We start from the raw sequence: 23152 nt of genomic DNA, 5'->3' as shown, positions 1-23152 counted from the left end.
TCAGGACACAAATGGACCACACCCAGTTATGCTCAAGCCCTGCCCATACTTTTAGGTTCTAGGGTCACCAATCGGGACAGCCTTGGCAAAGTGGGGGCTATTGGGAGTTTTGTACCTGTTTGTAATTGTTACCACCCATTAAGCTATAGATCACCGTTTACTTTGAGGACATGGTTTTCAAATTTACCTTTCCCTCAAGTTTTTATATTCTATGTATATGCCTCTTGTATATAACATTAATTGGTCTTGTTCGTCTGTCCAGTTATGCATTTGGACACTCCTGTACCGACTGGGATGAAACCATCACAAGGTGGTTCAGTTGGATCCTGACCAGGTTTTAGGGGTTGAGGTGTTAGTGGGACCTCGCGCAGAACGTGCTGGGATAAACTTTGACCCAGGAAGCCTGTTCTGGGCCTTCCACTGGATGGATTTTGAAAAAACTTCAGAGTGGTAGCATTGGATCCCAGAAGACCTACTAGGGAGTTGGGGTCAGTCAGACCTCCACAGCGGAATTGCACTGAGCAGAACTTTGACCCAAGAAGTCTGTTTTGGCCTGCACAGCTGCTACTTGGAAGCTAAGAAATCTCTGTCCTCTGATGGAGATTCTGGCCTATTCCCTCCCCTACAACGGCGGCGACACGCCTCTGTTTGGAGAAATGGAGGCTGTTGCCACCCCTTTCCTGCCCCTAAATGGCATCAGATTGTCAATCACTGACTAATGGGTCCTGAACATGTACAGATAATCAGTACTTTGTGACGAAAAAAAGCTACTCTGACCACATTTGAATGATCTTCAATATATCCTGCTTTTTATGATGGATAATGAATATAGCATAAGGATATTATACTTGGGGGGGAGATTTATCATATCTTGGAGAGAGAGAAAGTGTGGAATATGCTCATAATATCCAATCAGCTTCTAGATTACTGTCTGTTTTCGAGGACAGCCTGTAACATGAATGAAGTTGATTGGTTGGTACTTTATTTCTCTCCAAGATGTGATAAATCTCCCTGTAATATTTTTACTTCATCTACACATCCATAGCAACAAAAAAAAACTTGCCTGTGACTTTGAAATAAAAATAGGTTTTATTTTGTGCAAAAAATGTGCATATTTGCACACACAAATTATTCAAGTTAAATCTTAACTTTAGAATAGCCATTGATTTTTGCTGTAGGAATTGTGATTCACTTATTGACCATGAAATATTAAAACATAATAAGGACCTGTCTACATGATACTGGTGGAGCTTCAAACTAGGGGGCCTAGAGATATTGAATTTCTTTTTCATCCACTAGGGGTCAGTGGAGTACTCTTGGGATATGGACGGTTCCACAGGAACTAGGCACTGAATAAATTAAAATTTGAGACTACTCCTCCCCTCCATATCCCGGAGTACCTCAGTGTTTTTTTTCGGTGCTCACAGAGCAACAAGGCTTGTGGAGTTGGTCCACAATTATTGGATTTCTTTTGATTTTTTTTTTCAATGTTCCACATCCCTTCCCCCCTTCCAGAAAGGCGAGGGTCCGGGATAGTGGAAGCTGCTGAAGCAGCTGTGGGTGTCGGGCCTCTCTGAAAGAGCTCCCTCACCACCACGTGCAGGACTCCTGCAGAAAAGGCTGGACGGAGCTTACAGAAGAAGCCCCGTCATAGCCCTCACCACAGGGTCCAGGTATGTTGGGACGGGGCGGTCAGCTCACGCTGCCGCCCCGCTGTGTGGGGATACTGTGTGTGTGTGGCCGCCCGCCGCTGCTTTCAGCCACTCGCCGCCGCTTCCAGCGCCGCTGATTACGCTGCCTCCCCGCAGCTCTGAGCCGCGCCGGCTACGTTGAAGGTGATGTCTGTGATGATAGCTCATCTCAGATCCCTGGGAGTGATAATAGTTCCGTACCTGGACGATTTACTCATCAAAGCTCCGTCTCAACAAATCCTCCTTCAACAGGCGTTGCTGACATACAATGTACTGGTTCACCACGGTTGGATTGTCAACTTCAAGAAATCACATCTAATTCCGTCTCAACTACTTCAATTCCTAGGTATGATTCTCGATACGGTAAATCAAAGAATTTACCTACCCGAACAGAAAGTACAGGTCATTCGTCATCTGGTACAATTAGTGCTCAAGCCACGCACAGTCTCGGTTCATTTATGCATTCGCCTCTTAGGCACAATGGTGGCGGCTTTCGAAGCGCTTCAGTTCGGAAGACTTCACTCACGTCCTTTTCAACTGTATGTGCTCGCACAGTGGTCGGGCTCGCATCTGCAGATTCACCGCAGGGTGAGGTTGTCTCCAAGGGCCAGAGTGTCTCTACTCTGGTGGCTCAAAGTACAGAATCGAAACGGTTCGGCGCCTGGAATTGGGTAATTCTCACGGCGGACGCGAGTCTCAGAGGTTGGGGAGCTGTAGTTCAAAATTATCAGCTCTAGGGTCTCTGGGCGGATCACGAAAGATTGCTGTCTATAAATGTCCTGGAACTCCGGGCAATTTACAATGCGCTACGACAAGTAGTGCACATGCTGCAGGCTCAGGCTGTTCAGGTGCAGTCAGACAATGCGACGGCGGTCGCATACATCAACAAACATGGAGGAACGAAAAGCCGCATGGCAATGCGGAAAGTAGCTCGAATCCTCAATTGGGCCGAGTGTCACCAAGTGATATTGTCGGCAGTATTCATTCCGGGAGTGGACAACTGGGAGGCGGATTATCTCAGCTGTCAGGATTTTCATCCAGGAGAATGGGCATTAAATCCAGAAGTGTTTCACATGCTGGTCCAGAAGTGGGGTTACCCGCAAGTGGACCTGATGGCATCTCACCACAATCATCAAACGCCCCAGTACGTGTCCAGAACGAGAGATCCAAAGGCAGTGGCGGTGGATGCTCTCACAATCACGTGGCCATACAGTCTCGTGTATCTGTTTCCACCGTTTCCGCTGCTCCCTCTGTTGCTAAAAGCTCTCCGAGGCTCAATGGCCTCGGAGAGCTTGGTTTTCGGATCTCCGCGGTCTACTCGCAGACGATCCTTAGCCGCTCCCACTACGTCCGGACCTGTTACAACAGGGTCCGTTCCTTTACCCCGATTTAGCGCGGCTGCGTTTGACGGGGTGGCTGTTGAGACAGCCCTCTTAAGAAGAGAGGGCATTCCAGAATCGGTTATACCAACCATGTTACGAGCTAGGAAGCCCGTTACGGCAGCTCATTATTACAGAATTTGGCGTGCCTATATAGGTTGGTGTGAAGCTCGGAAGTTTCCGACATCATCTTTCAAGTTATCCTGTTATTTCTACAGATGGGGTTAGATGGAGGTCTGCGTTTATCCACATTAAAAATGCAGATATCTGCGTTGTCAATTTATTTTCAAAGAAGATTGGCTCTATTGCCGTCGGTACACACCTTTATGCAGGGTGTCCTCAGAGTACAGCCTTCATTCACTCCACCTACTGCGCCATGGGACTTGAATCTGGTTTTAGATTTCTTACAGTCTTTTTATTTCGAACCCTTACAACAAGTGGATATTAAGTTCCTCACTTGGAAAACAATTTTTCTCCTAGCCTTGGCTTCGGCAAGGCGTGTTTCAGATTTGGGTGCCTTGTCATGCAAGCCACCGTATTTAGTTTTTCATGATCATAGAGCGGAACTTCGGAGTGTCCTCTTTTCACATCAATCAACCAATAGTAGTTCCTGTGTTAACAGGAGATTCTGGAACCTTGGATGTGGTACGCGCACTACGCGTTTATGTATCCCGAATGTCTACAGTTCGTAAGACGGATACGTTGTTTATCCTCTATGATGCGGCCAAGATGGGTTGGCCAGCTTCTAAGCAGACCTTATCCAGATGGATAAAACTGACCATACGTCAGGCTTACCTTCATGCTAGGTTACAGCCGCCTACATCAGTAACAGCTCATTCCACACGTTCTGTGGGAACGTCATGGGCAGCTGGTTGTGGTGCTTCTACGACACAGCTTTGCCGTGCAGCTACATGGTCTTCAGTGCACACGTTTGTGCACTTTTACAAGTTTGATACTTTTGCGGCATCAGCATCTAGCTTTGTCCGTCTAGTGTTACAGGTGCCAAACAGCTCTCCCGCCCACGGGGAAAACTTTGGTACGTCCCAAGAGTACTCCAGTGACCCCTAGTGAATGAAAAAGAAAATAGGATTTTGGTACTTACCAGGTAAATCCTTTTCTTTGAATCCATAGGGGGCACTGAACGCCCACCCAGAGCAGTTTTACCTGGTTGTGGTATGTTCAGAGAATCTTATTGTCCACCGGTCTCCCACCCCGTAATTTGAGTACCTCATCTATTGCTAAAGGGTACGGTACTAATCCTGACTTGCTCTGACCTGGAGGTACATGTAAGCACACCCAGCATTCTGTCTGGTTTAAGACCTTACCCACTAGTGAGTGGTAATCACTCAACGGATGAATGTCCATGTCGATATTAAGGTTGGACTGACATCTCTGGATGCACCCATCCTCAACTATATTCTCACAATTCCTACAAATACAATATTCATCAGACAATAACCCCTCACAGTGCCTCCGAGCTCCCTGACTACCAGAGCGCTTACTGATGCTAGCCTTTACTTGAGCGATGTGCCGCTCCTGAGATTCTACAAATTCATACTCGTCATCAGAACCCATTCCAGATCCCTGCTCGACCACTCTGGGACCCTCACCAAAACAAACTGTCTTGATCAAAACCAGAATTACTAATAGAACCCTGAACGCAGTCTCTTGTGATCGATCCATTTCGTTTAGGGAAAGGAGGAAAATAAGAAGGGGAAAAGAAAGGAAAATGCAGGGGGAGGTGATAACAAAGAATGATACTACAACCGTTCTAGATCTGTGCTCGGATGCCCTTCAACAGTCCTGCCTCTCAACCTTCCCGGAACAGACACTCCAGTGATACGAGGTTCTCTACACTCTGCTCTTTGTCACGAGTTCTCTCCGGGTCAACAACCTTTCTGTAGGGAACATAAATCTTGCATTTCAATGTGTTTAACTGTTGTGTATTATCAGTTGTGTGACGTAAACCATCTGTGGAGAGTGAAAAGAGAAAGGAAATAATAAAAAGAAAATCTTTCAGATTTGCGTTCACCATCAGGCTGTCACGCCATCATGCATATCGGTTTCTATATACAGTCTCCCTTCACCCGTATTCCCATTCTCCACCCTTTGTGCATGACCAGGCACACTGATACTGGTGTCCCTATGTTGGTGAGATATACTGGATTTGGGCAGAACTCTGAAAGACCGAGTAGGCCTGGCGTTTGAACTGTAACTCTGTCGGTGAACGTAAGAGATGAAGAGGAAGCTTTGAAGACAAATCACATAGAGTTTAGTAACAGATAAGTTGGTAGAGGCAAAGAAGATTTTACAAAGTTTGACATCTGGATTGGGCACTAAGGGGAATGATTCTCTACTCTGTCTGCTCCCAAAAAATAATAATCTATGTGTGTTATATCTCTACTGGGACTATCCCAGCCATCAATCCAGTGTCCTGTCCATTCTAAATTCATAGGGAACCCGGTATCTTTGAGGTAATTTCCTCTACCTGTGATGGACATGTATCTAGAACAGCGAAATTAGTCTTCGTGGGTATCCAACATAATTCGTACTTCCTGGGCAGGAGCACGCTATATGTATACCATCTCTAACAAAACTTCTGTTAAATTAATTAGAGGTCACTTCTGCTAGAGAAAGAAGCAGAAGTTTAGGGACCTCCTCCTAACCCCAGTAAGTTCTGTCAAAAGGGTAAAGTTGCATTTATTCCATTCTTCCCATTAACCAAATTTGTGTTTTCTATATGGCTCGTGACTCCTTACTATATGTCCCTTGATCCCGTCTATGTGTTTAATAACGTGGCTTGTTTTCTCTGTCTAGGGGTCTATATTGACTATGTGCTCTACTACTCTTGCAATCTCTAGCAAAATGTCCTTTATGTTTTTACAAATGTAACAATTTCTCGGTCTTTTCTTACCACCAGGGTTTTTGGGGTTTAGGCTGATGAGACTCTGGTGTAAGAGCCTGTATACTTTCAATCCCCAGCCTCTCCTCATGCAGTTCTCTACGCCTAGCAATATTCTTATGGTGTTCAATCGCGCACTCTCTACGACAAGCTACTGTGGCCCCTCTCCAATCAGGCAAAAAATGGTTGTAAGCATAAAGAAAGAGGTTTTTTGATCCTGCACCGACCTAGATTCCAAGTACGTATGAATTTGAATGCCACAAAAATGGACAATAATGCTGAAATGTCGCAATAGTATCTGTCCGTGTGGCGGTGCGCCCAGAGTCAAAAAGAGGGGGAAGTATATATGTGTAAAGGCAAAAGTATGACTCTTGTTTGGGCGCACTCTTATGTTAACTATCTATAAGTTGATAAGTTAAATATTAAAGAAAAGAAAAAATTCCAGTACAATGTCTAATTCTGCTCTTTAAAGTGCATAGGGGTTAAACATGACAGGTTGGAGATGGGGTAGGTGTTGATAGATTAGCTGGAGACAAAGGTCTACCAAATAAATGTTCAGATCTTAATTATACCTAGATAATTGCATGTCGGAAGTTAGCTACGTGTTAGGTTACTTCCCTCTGCCCAAGATCTGTACAAACTGTGTTTGTATTGATGCAGCCCTGATTCGGTTACACTCGTGAAGTGGGAGATCCCATACACTTGATAACACTTCTAAGCAATGACCTACACAATGAGTTGAAAGAGATAAGGAAATAAGGTATGAGTGGTGATACTGCTGTTGGTATTTCATCTACAGGAAGGGGAACTTCCTACTTCACTGGGTATTCCCTAGTGGTCGCCCATCTAGGTACTGACCCAGCCCGCCTGCGTTTAGCTTCCAAGATCGGACGAGATTGGGCGTGAACGTAGGGGTATGGTCGTAGGAAAATTCAAACCTATAGCACCAATGAGAGTGCACCGAAATGGAAGGATAGAATCATCTTCTAACAAGAATACCAGAAATACGTATTTATAGGAGAAAGCAATAATAGGTGAAGAATACCAGAAAGATAAATAGGTGTGAATCTGCTGTCCACGTTAGACCGAGGAAGCGTATCTCCTGCGGGGACACGCTCCTCTGAATCGTGGATGAGAGTTCACAGAAGAAAGACCAGTTGGAAAAGATATTCTGATAAGGGGGAAGGAAAAAGGAAAAAGGCACAATAGAAGTTATTTACACATTAACTGTAGGTACCCTGGGGGTTACCTCAGATATCTGATTTGTGTAAAATCCTAATTCAAAGATAGAGTATAGTGTGAGGGAAAAGTATATAGGTCTCTGGTTGTTGATGCACTTAGGATCTATGTAGAAATAAACAGTTTAGCAGATAGACTTATATCGTGCACCAGAACCTCAGATTGCAAAAGTAATATTAGCAATGTGTCCCATATAGGGACAGATCTTAAATGCTAGCTCAGGGCTATGCCTGAGGTAGAAGGGGAGAAGATACCCCTATATACTCCTCTCAATGGTGAGAGAGCTTAGCGAGGGCATGCAATACACAATTAGAGATTACCAGGGGTACATGCAAAAATCACACCACATTTATCCTGTTTTTGTTTGGATGTGAGAGATGAGTAGGACACATTCAATTAGAGCTGGAAACACCAGCGATATAGCTCAAAGCAGTATCTGCATTAATCTTGTCAACAGGAATGATATAACAATGTTTAACATCACCACTCCAGACAGGTCGGGTGCTTGTAGGGATGCAGGAAACAATTAGAAATTACCAGGGGTTATGTTTGTACCCTGTCCCTTACTGTCTGATTGAGTCCGTCCATTAATACAGAAACAGCTACCTTCCTGTAATTCGCATCGTTCCCTGTATCTGATACCCCCATGTATCTATCTATTATTTGCAGGTCCTGATGGAAGTATTCAGATGTCATTTCATTTTCCCTCTGTTTTATGGAGAAAATTTTTTCTCCACTTAACAGTTGTGGGGAAATACAACTCTAGTTGCATGTTAATTTGCTCTAAGTTCTCCTGATTGTGTTTTGTCAGTCATAAGACTATCCGACTCTAATCTACAATCAGTGACACATTTTTGGGTGTCAATATTAGGAGGAAGGTACGCTTTCAAAAATATCCGCTAGTGTTTGTTTGTCGGTTCATACGCATTACCCAGATCTCTGAAAAATATCTGACATCTGGCTAAATGCTTCCGAGGGTCGGGGAATTCTGAAATGATTGATCACAGCTCATCATTGGGGAATATTGTTACTGCTCTACCTGGTCGGACAGGCCCCACCTGAGTTTCCTGCAGCAAGGTGACTGCTTGGAGGAGAGCTGCGATTTGGCTGGATATATTTGTTATTAAAAAAAAATATAGATTCAATATATATATTACAAAGTACAGTATACCTATAGTTACAACTCATACAGTAAGCAGTTAAAACATACAGTTACATACAATTACAGTTACAGGCCAGCGATACAATTACCATTCCCTCCAATGCATCTTATGTCTCTCTCTCTCTGTAAATAAATACAGGAACTGATTTGCCAGCAAGTCCATCATCCTCTTGTGAACTATAACCTTGAAAAGACTTCAAAAACAGGATACATCTTGCAAAAAATAATTAGGGTTAATACATTGTTTTTACATACTACTATATTTTACGGCTATACCATTGACTGTAGCCATCTCCTCCCCTGCAATATACGGTAGTGGTGGTGGTGCGGTCGCCATTATTTTCCCGCTAGGTTTGGAACCTGCTGTGCGAGCTAATTCCCTTTGCACGTCTCCCTCCTGTTGCCATAAATTGAAACAATCTGTATGTCTACTCCTTTGTTTCTTGGATTTTATCAAACATATCCTTATCCTTAAGTTCTGTAATACATCTGGTTCAAAGCTGCCCACTCTAGGGAATGGTACCCTATCATTGTTAGTCATACATACCCACTCATTGCATGAAACTTCTGTGTGTGAACCATATTTTTCACACATGATAAACCTTGCTGAGCCTTTTGGCCACAATTCTGCCTGAACCCTGTCTAAACGTCTCTCACTTGAGCAACTGGCTCCCATATTTGTGGGTCTCTTCTAATAATTAAAAGAAAAATTCCCACAAACACCAAGATACTCAATATAAGTAGACGGTGGAAGTATACCCGAGCGCCTTCCACACGCTCTCGCCCACGCTGGCCAGTACAACGATACACTTTTGGTAGCGAATCGCAATGTAATTTCTTTCGGTGGAAGTTCTGTTTGGAATATTTTCCTGAGAGAGGCAGTGAAAATTTCCTTTTCGGTATCTTTCAACTGGAATTGTTTGTAGGGTGAAAAACAGAGAAATTAGATAACTATCTTTCACCCTTTCCAGTGAAGGCCAACAGGGCGATTCCCGAAGTTATCAAAGAAAAACCCCTTTGTCTATACAATCACGTCTGCGTATGCTCTTCCACAGCGCATATGACACAATAATATCACGTTGCGCTGTGCAGAACAAACGGACATGTGATGCAATAGCACAGCCTATAGATACTAGTTATCTATATGCCCTACGATTGCTGTAGAACACCTAGCCCACTTCAGACCACTAAGAGTTGTATGGGATACCACTCAGTCCACTAAGACCACCTAGTTAATAACGCAGGGTTGCGAACCCTACGCCACCGGGCCTCTACTAACCCAGTGTGTCCACCTAGAACGCCTAGCTTAGACCACCTACACCACTTCAGTTCTTGGGTTCAGTATCCACTCACTCCTGCATTCGCTCACTCAAATACACTTTATTTTTCTGTACAGAAAATTAGGATTCATTCAAGTTGGCAGCTTTACCCCCAGAGGCAATTTAAAAAAATTATTTATACTAAATTTTGTTTTTATACTAAATTTCTTTAGAAACCGGGTGGTTTGGTGCTATTGTAGCGTGGCTACTGTCCCACCTTTAAACTAAACGAACCTATCGTGTGGTATTATTATGCGCGCTCAACCCTACGCAAGCTTGCGTAATTACGCAACCGTGCGTACCTCTATGCCACGTGTGCGGCCTTGTGCTACGTGCACGTTTTTGTACGCTGTCCTCATGTTCCGTACCACGTATACCAATGTGCGTACGCAATAAAACAGATCACACAACTTCTATAAATGTGAGCAATAAAACTACTATTGCCCACTAAACACAACACACACTTGTTCCGTATAAACCTTTACAACTAGGCCAGACTGTGTTTGTGCTTTACGCTTACTTCCTTAAAATACTGTTATTTCAGATTTACCTATATAGCAACAAATGTATCCTATTTCACACAGATCTATAATGACTAGCAATAATCAATAATTTAAATGATATGATTCAGATTGGGATAGCCATCTTGCAGAACATACATTGATATAAACACACACATAATTATAATATTATATATATGTACTATTCACTGGTCTCCTATGGGACTCATTTACCCATTCAGTGCTTCTAATTTGCATATCAATGCTTTGTGCTTTTGGCTGCCTGTAAAGGTGGTTTTTCACTGCTAGGAAAAAGCAGTTACACAGGTTAATTTGCATTTCAATAGCTATCTTATAGCAAGCAGAGTTAACTAAATCCTAGAGGTAAAAAACAAACAAAAAACTTTGTTTATATCTGTCTGTAATTCATACATCAAGTATTCATCTCACTATTAACTTTCACTAGGCCCTATTGAAACTATTTGTAATTGACTATGGCATGGGTTAAATAAATGCATTGGTAACTCATAAATCGTGTTTCATGTGACCAAGGAAAGCTGATTATTCTGAGCAGACTGAAAATCAGCCATTTAAAAAATGACCTTCCCAAAATGGCCGCTGCTCCTCCCCCTACCACATCCATGAGGGTTACACAAAATGGTGGACAGACCATGCGGCTTTCTTTGTCACAAAGAAATCACACATCATACAAGCACCAGAAGTTATTAAAGGCCTGAGTTAAAAATAAAAACTATATCAAGTCTATGCAGCAACTTTTAAATGTACTTCTAAACCTACTTAACAGATAAACAATCCAATCTGAATCAAACACAATATGACTTATTTGACACTTGTTTTGCAACAATAAAAATAAATTTTAGCATCTTAAATATTATGAGAAACGCATTATCCCTTGAATTTCATACCAGCGGCTTACTGATACCACAAAATTACATTAACGTGGATGTTCATTTTCATCAGCTTCTCAATGCGTCCATTGGAGCCGGTCAATTACAGCCGCATTTGTAATGTACAGTGCATCATTAAGAACGTGATATCCCGTGAGAGCCCCCAATTGACAATGCTGCTTTATATACAGGAATGAAAGCTATACCTTAAACACACTTTACGTACTTTTTACGCTGTTAGCGTACAGTGTCCCGTATCGTGTACGGACTTTGCGTACAAACGCCGCGCTGACGGTACAAAGTACACACAGCGCGTACACACCCAATGAATACACTTTAAACCTTATGCAGCAATGCAGTGTGATGCGATTACACTTTAAACCTTAGCAGGGAAAGAAATACACGACACCGGTCTGTAGTTAAACCACTGGGTTCCGACACCACAGCGTATTATTGCTGAAAGGGGGTTACAATACAAACAATACAATATAACAGAGTAAATGGCTACAGTCAATGTTACATACGTGAGTGGATTCGCTTGCGCAACCCGGTCCGGTCCTCGGTCATCTGATAGATAACGTTGTGAGCCTTGTGTCTGACCAGGCCTGCTGCAAGCTCTCTTTATTCACTTCATCCAAAACATAACACAATAGATACTGTAATCTTTGTCCATTGGACACAGGGATGGTCATTTACAGTACAGGAGAGGTCATAGGTCTGTTTGAATAGGTGGGCTATGTCTATTTTCACTGCTCTTGTGGGTGGTCTCCTCTGGATTCCCGCGGCATACATAATGTACAGTAAATACAGTTTATATCTATATTCTGCTCCTGCACATAACTATCCGCAGGAACATGCGATCTTCCTCAAACCAACACCGGAATGTTTCCCTTAAAATACCCTACAGCTGGATACCAAACACCACCTTGTAACCTTGTTCTGTCCCCTCCTATACTGTAAAGGTGAATCCCTTTGTTCTGTTACCATTTAAACTGCTGTTAATTTCTGATGTGGTGCAAGGAGACTATGTGTACATTGTGCACTATTTGGATTAAATATGTCATGTGTTTTGATAGCCTTCCATGTTCTCACAAACTCTACCGTAAATACTCATACCACACGCTAATGCGCAGGACCGTGGGAGCGACCATACGCAAATTGCGAATATGCGCACGCACAGCAGAGCAAGTACGCGCACGGAGGCCACCTGTGTGTAGTTTGTACATGATGTGTGTACTGCAATATTTTTCGACTTTGACAAGTGTTTGTTCCCAGAGTGTAAATCATATGTGTACCAAGTTTGTTGTAAATTGCTGCTATTGCTCCAGGCATTCCAGAGTTAAGCTTTCAGCTGAAAACCTCTGTGCTGCTGCCTCAACCCTAGGGATGCTTGGGGTGTCTTACCCCAACAGTGTTTATTTCCAGATAGTAATTCATATGTGTACCAAGTTTGTTTTACATTGGTCCAGGCATTCGGGAGTTATGCTGTCTCCTGAAATAATCTGTGCTGCTGTCCCACCCCTAGGGGTGTCTAACCCGCACAGAGTTTGTTCCCAGATTGTAAGTCAGATGTGTTACAGGCCTTCAGCAGTTATGCTGTCTGCTGACATACTATGTGCTGCTGTTCCCCCCCCCACTCCCCAGGGGTGTTAGGGGTGTCTGACCCCCACAGTGTTTATTTCCAGAGTGTAAGTCATATGTGTACCAAGTTTGTTTTAAATTGCTGCAGCCATTCCAGAGTTATGCTGTCTTCTGAAATACTCAGTGCTTCTGCCTCACCCCTAGGGGTGCTAGGGGTGTCTTCCCCCCACAGTGTTTGTTCCCAGACTGTGAGGCATATGTGTACCAATTTGAGTACATGGCTTAAGCAATTCGGGAGATATGCTGTTGCCTGATACACTCTGTGCTGCTGTCTCCCCCCCCCACCACCCCAGGGGTGCTAGGGATTTCTAATTTCTCTAACGTCCTAGTGGATGCTGGGGACTCCGTCAGGACCATGGGGAATAGCGGCTCCGCAGGAGACAGGGCACAAAAGCAAGCTTTTAGGATCACATGGTGTGTACTGGCTCCTCCCCCTATGACCCTCCTCCAAGCCTCAGTTAGGTTTTTGTGCCCGGCCGAGAAGGGTGCAATCTAGGTGGCTCTCTTAAAGAGTTGCTTAGAAAAAGTTTTTAGGTTCTTTATTTTCAGTGAGTCCTGCTGGCAACAGGCTCACTGCATCGAGGGACCTAGGGGAGAGATTTTCAACTCACCTGCGTGCAGGATGGATTGGATTCTTAGGCTACTGGACATAGCTCCAGAGGGAGTCGGAACACAGGGCTCGCCCTGGGGTTCGTCCCGGAGCCGCGCCGCCGACCCCCCTTGCAGATGCTGAAGATGAAGAGGTCCGGAACCAGGCGGCAGAAGACTCTCAGTCTTCATCAGGTAGCGCACAGCACTGCAGCTGTGCGCCATTGTTGTCAGCACACTTCACACAGCGGTCACGGAGGGTGCAGGGCGCTGGGGGGGGGCGCCCTGGGCAGCAATGTATAATACCTGTATGGCGAAAAATACATCACATATAGCCCTTGAGGCTATATGGATGTATTTAACCCCTGCCAGATATCTAAAACTCCGGAGAAGAAGCCCGCCGAAAAGGGGGCGGGGCCTATTCTCCTCAGCACACAGCGCCATTTTCCCTCACAGAAAGGCTGGTGGGAAGGCTCCCATGATCTCCCCTGCACTGCACTACAGAAACAGGGTTAAAACAGAGAGGGGGGGCACTGATTTGGCGATATGTATATATATTAAAATGCTATAAAAGGAACACTTATATAAAGGTTGTCCCTGGATAATTATAGCGTTTTGGTGTGTGCTGGCAAACTCTACCTCTGTCTCCCCAAAGGGCTAGTGGGTCCTGTCCTCTATCAGAGCATTCCCTATGTGTGTGCTGTATGTCGGTACGTGTGTGTCGACATGTATGAGGAAAATATTGGTGAGGAGGCGGAGCAAATTGCCTGTAATGGTGATGTCACTCTCTAGGGAGTCGACACCGGAATGGATGGCTTATTTATGGAAATTACGTGACAATGTCAACACGCTGCAAGCCGGTTGACGACATGAGAGGGCCGGCGAACAAATTAGTATCTGTCCAGGCGTCTCAAACACCGTCAGGGGCTGTAAAATGCCCATTTACCTCAGTCGGTCGACACAGACCCAGACACGGACACTGATTTCAGTGTCGACGGTGAAGAAACAAACGTATTTTCTTTTAGGGCCACACGTTAAGGGCAATGAAGGAGGTGTTACATATTTCTGATACTCCAAGTACCACAAAAAAGGGTATTATGTGTGAGGTGAAAAAACTTCCTGTAGTTTTTCCTGAATCAGATAAATTAAATGAAGTGTGTGATAATGCGTGGGTTTCCCCCGATAGAAAATTATTGGCGGTATACCCTTTCCCGCCAGAAGTTAAGGCGCGGTGGGAAACACCCCTCAGGGTGGATAAGGCGCTCACACGCTTATCAGAACAAGTGGCGGTACCATCTACGGATAGGGCCGTACTTAAGGAGCCAGCTGATAGGAGGCTGAAAAATATCCTAAAAAGTATACACACACATGCTGGTGTTATACTGCGACCAGCGATCGCCTCAGCCTGGATGTGCAGAGCTGAGGTGGCTTGGTCGGATTCCCTGACTAAAAATATTGATACCTTTGACAGGGACAGTATTTTATTGACTATAAGAGCATTTAAAGGATGCATTTCTATATATGCGAGATGCGCAGAGGGATATTTGCACTCTGGCATCAAGAGTAAATGCGATGTCCATATCTGCAAGAAGATGTTTATGGACACGACAGTGGTCAGGTGATGCAGATTCCAAACGGCACAAAGATGTATTGCCGTATAAAGGGGAGGAGTTATTTGGGGTCGGTCCATGGGACCTGGTGGCCAGGGCAACTGCTGGAAAATCCACCGTTTTTTACCCTAAGTCACATCTCTGCAGAAAAAGACACCGTCTTTTCAGCCTCAGTCCTTTCGTCCCTATAAGAGTCATATCTGCCCAGGGATAGAGGAAAGGGAAGAAGACTGCAGCAGGCAGCCCATTCCCAGGAACAGAAGCCCTCCACCGCTTCTACCAAGTTCTCAGCATGATGCTGGGACCGTACAGGACCCCTGGATCCTACAAGTAGTATCCAAGGGGTACAGATTGGAATGTCGAGAGGTTTCCCCCCTCGCAGGTTCCTGTAGTCTGCTGTACCAATGTCTCCCTCCGACAGGGAGGCAGTATTGAAAACAATTCACAAGCTGTATTCCCAGCAGGTGATAATAAAATTACCCCTCCGACAACAAGGAAAGGGGTATTACTCCACACTATATGGTGGTACTGAAGGCTAGGTGAGACCTATTCTAAATCTGAAAAATTTGAACACTTGCAAAGGTTCAAATCCAGATGGAGTCACTCAGAGCAGTGATAGCAAAGAACAAGGGGACTATATGGTGTCCCGGGACATCAGGGATGCTTACCTCCATGTCCCAAAATTTGCCTTTTCTCACCAAGGGTACCTCAGGTTCGTGGTACAGAACTGTCACTATCAGTTTCAAGACGATGCCGTTGGATTGTCCAAGGCACCCCGGGTCCTTACCAAGGTAATGACCGAAAGGAGGATTCGTCTTCAAAGAAAATGGACGACCTCCTGATAAGAACAAGGTCCAGAGAACAGTTGGAGGTCGGAGTAGCACTATCTCAAGTAGTTCTACGACAGCACGGGTGGATTCTAAATATTCCAAAACCGCAGTTGTTCCGACGACACGTCTGCTGGTCCTAGGGATGATTCTGGACACAGTCCAGGAAAAGGTGTTTCTCCCAGAGGAGAAAGCCAGGGAGTTATCCGAGCTAATCGGGATCCTCCTAAAACCAGGAAAAGTGTCAGTGCATCATTGCACAAGAGTCCTGGTAAAAATGGTGGCTTATTACGAAGCGCTTCCATTCGGCAGATTTCACGCAAGAACTCTTCAGTGGGATCTGCTGGACAAATGGTCCGGATCGCATCTTCAGATGCATCAGCGGATAACCCTATATCCAAGGACAAGGGTGTCTCTCCTGTGGTGATTACAGAGTGCTCATCTTCTAGAGGGCCGCAGATTCGGCATTCAGGATTGGATGCTGGTGACCACGGAGGCCAGCCTGAGAGGCTGGGGAGCAGTCACACAAGGAGTGTGATCAAGTCTGGAGAATTCTCTCCACATAAATATACTGGAGCTAAGAGCAAATTTATAATGCTCTAAGCTTAGCAAGACCTCTGCTTCAAGGTCAGCCGGTATTGATCCAGTGGGATAACATCACGGCAGTCGCCCACGTAAACAGAAAGGGCGGCACAAGAAGCAGGAGGGCAGTGGCAAAACTGCAAGGATTTTTCGCTAGGCGGAAAATCATGTGATAGCACTGTCAGCAGTGTTCATTCCGGGAGTGGACGACTGGGAAGCAGACTTCCTCAGCAGGCACGACCTCCACCCGGGAGAGTGGGAACTTCATCGGGAAGTTTTCCGCATGATTGTGAACCGTTGGGAAAGACCAAAGGTGGACATGATGGCGTCCCGCCCGAACAAAAAATGGGACAGGTATTGCGCCAGGTCACGAGACCTTCAGGCGATAGCTGTGGACGTCCTGGTAACACCGTGGGTGTAACAGTCGGTGTATGTGTTCCCTCCTCTGCTTCTCATAACCAAGGTATTGAGAATTATAAGACATAGAGGAGTAAGAACTATACTCGTGGCTCCGGATTGGCCAAGAGGGACTTGGTAACCGGAACTTCAAGAGATGCTCACAGAGGACTAATGGCCTCGGGAGCTAAGAAGGGATTTGCTTTCAGCAAGTACCATGTCTGTTCCAAGAGGAACCGTGGCATCGGCCTTTAAGAAAGGACCTGCTCCAGCAGGGACCTTGTCTGTTCCAAGACTTACCGCGACTGCGTTTGACGGCATGGCGGTTTGAACGCCGGATCCTAAGGGAAAAGGCATTCCGGAAGAGGTCATACCTACCCTGGTCAAAGCCAGGAAGGAGGTGACCGCACAACGTTATCACCACATGTGGTAAAAATATGTTGCGTGGGTGAGGCCAGGAAGGCCCCACGAAAAAATTTCAACTAGGTCGATTTCTGCACTTCCTGCAAACAGGAGTGTCTATGAGCCTCAAATTGGGGTCCATTAGGGTTCAAGTTTCGGCCCTATAGATTTTCTTCCAGAAAGAATTGGCTTCAGTTCCTGAAGTCCAGACGTTTGTCAAGGGAGTATTGCATATACAGCCCTTGTGTGCCTCCAGTGGCACCGTGGGATCTCAACGTAGTGTTGGGATTCCTCAAATCATATTGGTTTGAACCACTCAAATCTGTGGATTTGAAATATCTCACATGGAAAGTGACCATGCTGTTGGCCCTGGCCTCGGCCAGGCGATTGTCAAAATTGGCGGCTTTGTCTTACAAAAGCCCATATTTGATTTTCCATTCGGACAGGGCAGAACTGCGGACTCGTCCCCAGTTTCTTCCTAAGGTGGTGTCAGCGTTTCACCTGAAACAACCTATTGTGGTGCCTGCGGCTACTAGGGACTTGGAGGACTCCAAGTTGCTAGACGTTGTCAGGGCCCTGAAATATATATATATATATATATATATATATATATATATATATATATATATATATATATATATATATATATATATATATATAATTCCAGGACGGCTGGAGTCAGAAAGTCTGACTTGCTGTTTATATTGTAGGCACCCAAAAAACTGGGTGCTCCTGCTTCTAAGCAGACTATTGCTCGTTGGATTTGTAGTACAATTCAGCTTGCACATTCTGTGGCAGGCCTGCCACAGCCAAAATCTGTAAATGCCCATTCCACAAGGAAGGTGGGCTCATCTTGGGCGGCTGCCCGAGGGGTCTCGGCTTTACAACTTTGCCGAGCAGCTACTTGGTCAGGGGCAAACACGTTTGCAAAATTCTACAAATTTGATACCCTGGCTGAGGAGGACCTGGAGTTCTCTCATTCGGTGCTGCAGAGTCATCCGCACTCTCCCGCCCGTTTGGGAGCTTTGGTATAATCCCCATGGTCCTGACGGAGTCCCCAGCATCCACTAGGACGTTAGAGAAAATAAGATTTTACTTACCGATAAATCTATTTCTCATAGTCCGTAGTGGATGCTGGGCGCCCATCCCAAGTGCGGATTGTCTGCATTACTTGTACATAGTTATTGTTACAAAAAATCGGGTTATTATTGTTGTGAGCCATCTTTTTTAGAGGCTACTTCATTGTTATCATACTGTTAACTGGGTTCAAATCACAAGTTGTACGGTGTGATTGGTGTGGCTGGTATGAGTCTTACCCGGGATTCAAGATCCTTCCTTATTGTGTACGCTCGTCCGGGCACAGTACCTAACTGAGGCTTGGAGGAGGGTCATAGGGGGAGGAGCCAGTACACACCATGTGATCCTAAAAGCTTGCTTTTGTGCCCTGTCTCCTGCGGAGCCGCTATTCCCCATGGTCCTGACGGAGTCCCCAGCATCCACTACGGACTATGAGAAATAGATTTATCGGTAAGTAAAATCTTATTTTTTTTCCGTTGCCTCCGCCGTGTTTTAATACGCTTGTATGTCAAATTTCACGATCTTCGCTTGTAAACTGTGAATTTGTATAGCAAGACAGAGAGACAAATTTTCACTTTTATATGGTAGATGTATATATTGAAAAGTAAACTAAGGTACTACAGATATAGAGGTAGGAGGGTAGCACACTAAATACTTTTTAACTATGTATGTGCCCTGGAGTCCGCTCCACACAAACTGCTGGTTTAAAGCTCTTTTCAATCTCCTGCTGCCGGTCTCAATTAGTTCAGTAAATTGCAGCAGGGGATTTGAGATTCAGATTAGAAGTCTGTGTGTAATCTTTGAACAAAACAGCAGAGGTGGAGATCATAACTGGCCGCAGAGGGGCATAAAAATGGACAGTGTACGAACTCCAGCCAAGGTGGTGTACGAAAAAGGTTTGGATGCAAAGTGCCAGCATGTCCGGACATCGGCACCTGATAGATTTACTATATTATGCAAATGCGAATATCCATTAGTCTTCATGCATATGCATCGCTCCTCCCCCTCTTCTTCTAGCAGCACCTGACATCATTAGTATTGCCACTTGTACCTACCCCACAATTCGCGTGAAAGAGCCATCCGCACACCTCAAACAAGCATGGCTACGATACTACCATGATATTCTCATGAGACACAATGGGGGTCATTCCAAGTTGTTCGCTCGCAAGCTTCTTTTAGCAGCTTTGCACACGCTAAGCCGCCGCCTACTGGGAGTGAATCTTAGCTTATCAAAATTGCGAACGAAAGATTAGCAGAATTGCGAATAAACACTTCTTAGCAGTTTCTGAGTAGCTCCAGACTTACTCGGCATCTGCGATCAGTTCAGTCAGTTTCGTTCCTGGTTTGACGTCACAAACACACCCAGCGTTCGCCCAGACACTCCTCCGTTTCTCCAGCCACTCCCGCGTTTTTCCCAGAAACGGTAGCGTTTTTTCGCACACACCCATAAAACGGCCAGTTTCCGCCCAGAAACACCCACTTCCTGTCAATCACATTACGATCACCAGAACGAAAAAAAACCTCGTAATGCCGTGAGTAAAATACCTAACTGCATAGCAAATTTACTTGGCGCAGTCGCACTGCGGACATTGCGCATTAGCGACTAATCGCTCCGTTGCGAGAAAAAAATACAGAGCGAACAACTCGGAATGACCCCCAATGTTCAGTGTGTGCCGCCCAGAAATGCCTGTTTCAACGAAGGCTTTGTCCGCTCCAAAATGGTCTCCTACGGAGCTTCCAACCACTGCTTTCTATGCAGACTTTTTTTCGTTCTATGCGCATTCTGCACAAAATCGCGAGAAGGGTCTGCTTTTGAACTTTGTCATGAATTATACCCTTAATAAGGACTGCAAAAAGTGATATCCAGCTATTACGGTAAAATGTTGAGATTCTATACAAGGAAGATCTACAGATCTTGCCTCAATACGCCACACACTGCAAGATGCCTGACAGGTCCTGGCGTCTTGTTTTGCTGAAATGCGTATTAGTTGCAATGCGATGTGGCTAGGATACACCAGGAGACTGATGATTATTTGAAAAAAGCTGCAGCTGCTATATTGTATCACTTTGTATACAGATTTAGAGACTCAAGGTGCGTACACACTGCCCGATATATCGGCCGTTCTATTGAACAGCCGATAGATCGTGGGCCCGTCAGTCAGTGTGCACCAGCGATACAGTACTTTGCTAAAGTATTCACCCACCATGGTTTTTACCTATTTTGTTACATTACAACCTGTAATTTTTATTTTTTATTTTTTTTCATCTGAATTCTATGTGATGGATCTGCACAAAATTAAGTTGGTGAAGTGAAATGAGAAAAATGTATATACTTTTTTTTTATAAATAAAATTTTTAAAATTGGCATGTGCATATGTATTCACCTGCTTTGCTATGAAGCCCCTCAAAGTTCTGGTGCAACCAGTAACCTTCAGAAGTCATATAATTAGTGAAATGAAGTCCACCTGTGTGCAATCTAAGTGTCACATGATCTGTCTGTATAAACACACCTTTTCTGAAAGGCCCCAGAGGCTGCAACACCACTAAGCAAGAGGCATCACACCATGAAGACCAAGGAGCTCTCTCCAGCCAAGTCAGGGACAAAGTTGTTGAGAAGTACAAGTCAGGGTTGGGTTATTTAAAAAATATCCAAATCTTTGATGATCCCCCGGAGCACCATCAAATCCATCATCTTCAAATGGAAAGAACATGGTACCACAACAAACCTGCCAAGAGAGGGCCGGCCACCAAAACTCACAGACCGGGCAAGGAGGGCATTAATCAGAGAGGCAGAACAGAGACCAAAGGTTACCCTGAAGGAGCTGCAGAGTTCCACAGCGGAGACTGGAGTATCTGCGCATGTGGCCACAATAACCGTACACTCCATAGAGCTGGGCTTTATGGAAGAGTGGCCAGAAAAAAGCCATTACTTAGTGATAAAAATAAGAAAGCATGTTTTGAGTTTGCCAAAAGGCATGTGGACGACTCCCCAAATGTATGGAGGAAAGTTTTCTGGTCAGATGAGACTAAAATTTAACTTTTCGGCCACCAAGGAAAACGCTATGTCTGGCGCAAACCCAACACATCCAATCACCCCAAGAACACCATCCCTACAGTGAAACATGGTTGTGTCAGCATCATGCTGTGGGGATGTTTTTCAGCATCAGGGACTGGTAAACTGTTTCGAGTCGAGGGAAAGATGGATGGTGCTAAATACAGGGATATTCTTGCGCAAAGCCTGTTTGTCTGCCTGGGATTTAAGACTGGGACGGAGGTTCACCTTCCATCTGGACAATGACTCGAAGCATACTGCTAAAGCGACACTCGAGTGGTTTAAGGGGAAACATTTAAATGTGCTGGAATGGCCTAGTCAAAGCCCAGATCTCAATCCAATTGAGAATCTGTGGTCAGACTTGAAGATTGCTGTTCACAAGCAGAAACCATCCAACATTAAGGAGCTGGAGCAGTTTTCCCTTGAGGAATGAGCAAAAATCCCAGTGTCAAGATGTGGCTCTACAAAGTACTGACTTTAGAGGGGTGAATAGTTATGCATGCTGAAGTTAGTCGCACACAGTCTGCTTCAGTCCTGTGCTCAGTATCATGCCAATATCTTAATCTTCTGAAGTAGCGGATTCTTTCAAGCTAGAGTTTATCCAAGTATCACTTAATCATTTATCCACAGTTCCAGTTTTCTATGAGGATGAATTACCTACGCCTGCCTAGTTTTCTGCGTGCTAAACAGACCTCTGAATCATACTCTAGATCTCTCCAAACCAAACAAATTCCTGAAAACCTGACTGCGACTTCACATTGGAAGTGCTGCCTGCCAGTCACCCGCAGGACATGAAGTCCCATTGAGAGGTGCTTCCTCCCTCTGGGACTGCCAGACCAGGCTGCTATTAGCAGAGAGCGTGCTTCCACTAGGAAGCCACTTACTTCCTGATCATCAGCCCTAGCTGGCTTGTATGTACTGCAGCTGATGCAGTCCACAGAAGCCGGGGTTTATCGCATGCACAGTGTCCTCGCCGCCTCCTCCTCTCCGGACATGGGTAGTGGCAGCCCTCCTACACAAAACCGATAGGCGCTGCCACTGATGTTTTCCATCTAGTTGACGTTTCTTAATTCCCTTATTTTCTTGCTTCCCGCAGTTGTTTTGACTCTCACTCCAGTTTTGTAGTGGGCCTTTCAATTATATTTTGGGCACCGAGGAATAAAAAAATGTGTTCTCTGGTGCTCTGTAATTTTGTTAGTTGGGTGTACGTGATATGATTTTGTTGGGATTGCTTAAATTTATTCTTTGATTTTGCTTTTTTGCATCTTAATCATTCATCTTCAAGCGCAATGGACTAGGAAAATGTAGTTCTATCAACCTTCTGTTCACATTACAGGGTGACTTGCTCTAGTTGAGTAAATGCTGTGGTGAGACCATTTCCTACCAATTTTGGCAGTTTCCAATATTTGGTTCTATGTACCCCTTTCACATCTCCAATGCCGGATCCCACCCGGGAATTGGAAACGGGTCCTTCACGGGTGGGCATTTGAGACTATGTGTTGGTTTCCCGAACGGGCAAATTGCTGTGTCGGTTGCCATAGCGGTGCGGGGGGGTGTGGGGGGGCGGAGCCGGCAGTGGGGGCAGATGTGGCGCTGGGAGATGAGCACATCTCCACACCGCCTCTCCCTATCTAGTAAATGGGGCGAATCCGTTTACGCTGCCACTGACCTGGTATTCAACCCGGGAATAACCGTTCTTATAACCCGGGTTGATTTACAGAGTTGGGCGACCCGGGAAATCGGACATGGTGCTGTCACACCGCACACTGACCCGTGTTGACCAGGCAATATGCCGGGTAGATACCGGGTTATTTGTGCGATGTGAAAGGGGTAATAGTTGGGTGAGGTGCGAAAAAAGTTACTGCATCTGTGAGACT

At 45.1% G+C, this 23152-nt stretch overlaps 1 protein-coding gene and 1 pseudogene across 2 annotated transcripts in view; one reads left to right on the top strand and one right to left on the bottom strand.

Moving 5' to 3' along the window:
• SH3GL2 (SH3 domain containing GRB2 like 2, endophilin A1) overlaps positions 1 to 23152 on the top strand; it is a 291337-nt gene that overhangs the window by 39411 nt on the left and 228774 nt on the right. The window lies entirely within an intron of this gene.
• On the bottom strand, positions 6782 to 6900 carry LOC134937840 (5S ribosomal RNA; annotated as a pseudogene).

The sequence above is a fragment of the Pseudophryne corroboree genome, chromosome 1 (genome assembly GCF_028390025.1).
Source record: "Pseudophryne corroboree isolate aPseCor3 chromosome 1, aPseCor3.hap2, whole genome shotgun sequence".
Classification (NCBI taxonomy): Eukaryota; Metazoa; Chordata; class Amphibia; order Anura; family Myobatrachidae; genus Pseudophryne; species Pseudophryne corroboree.
Note: the sequence above shows the minus strand (reverse complement) of the source record. Positions and strands in the feature narration are given on the sequence as shown.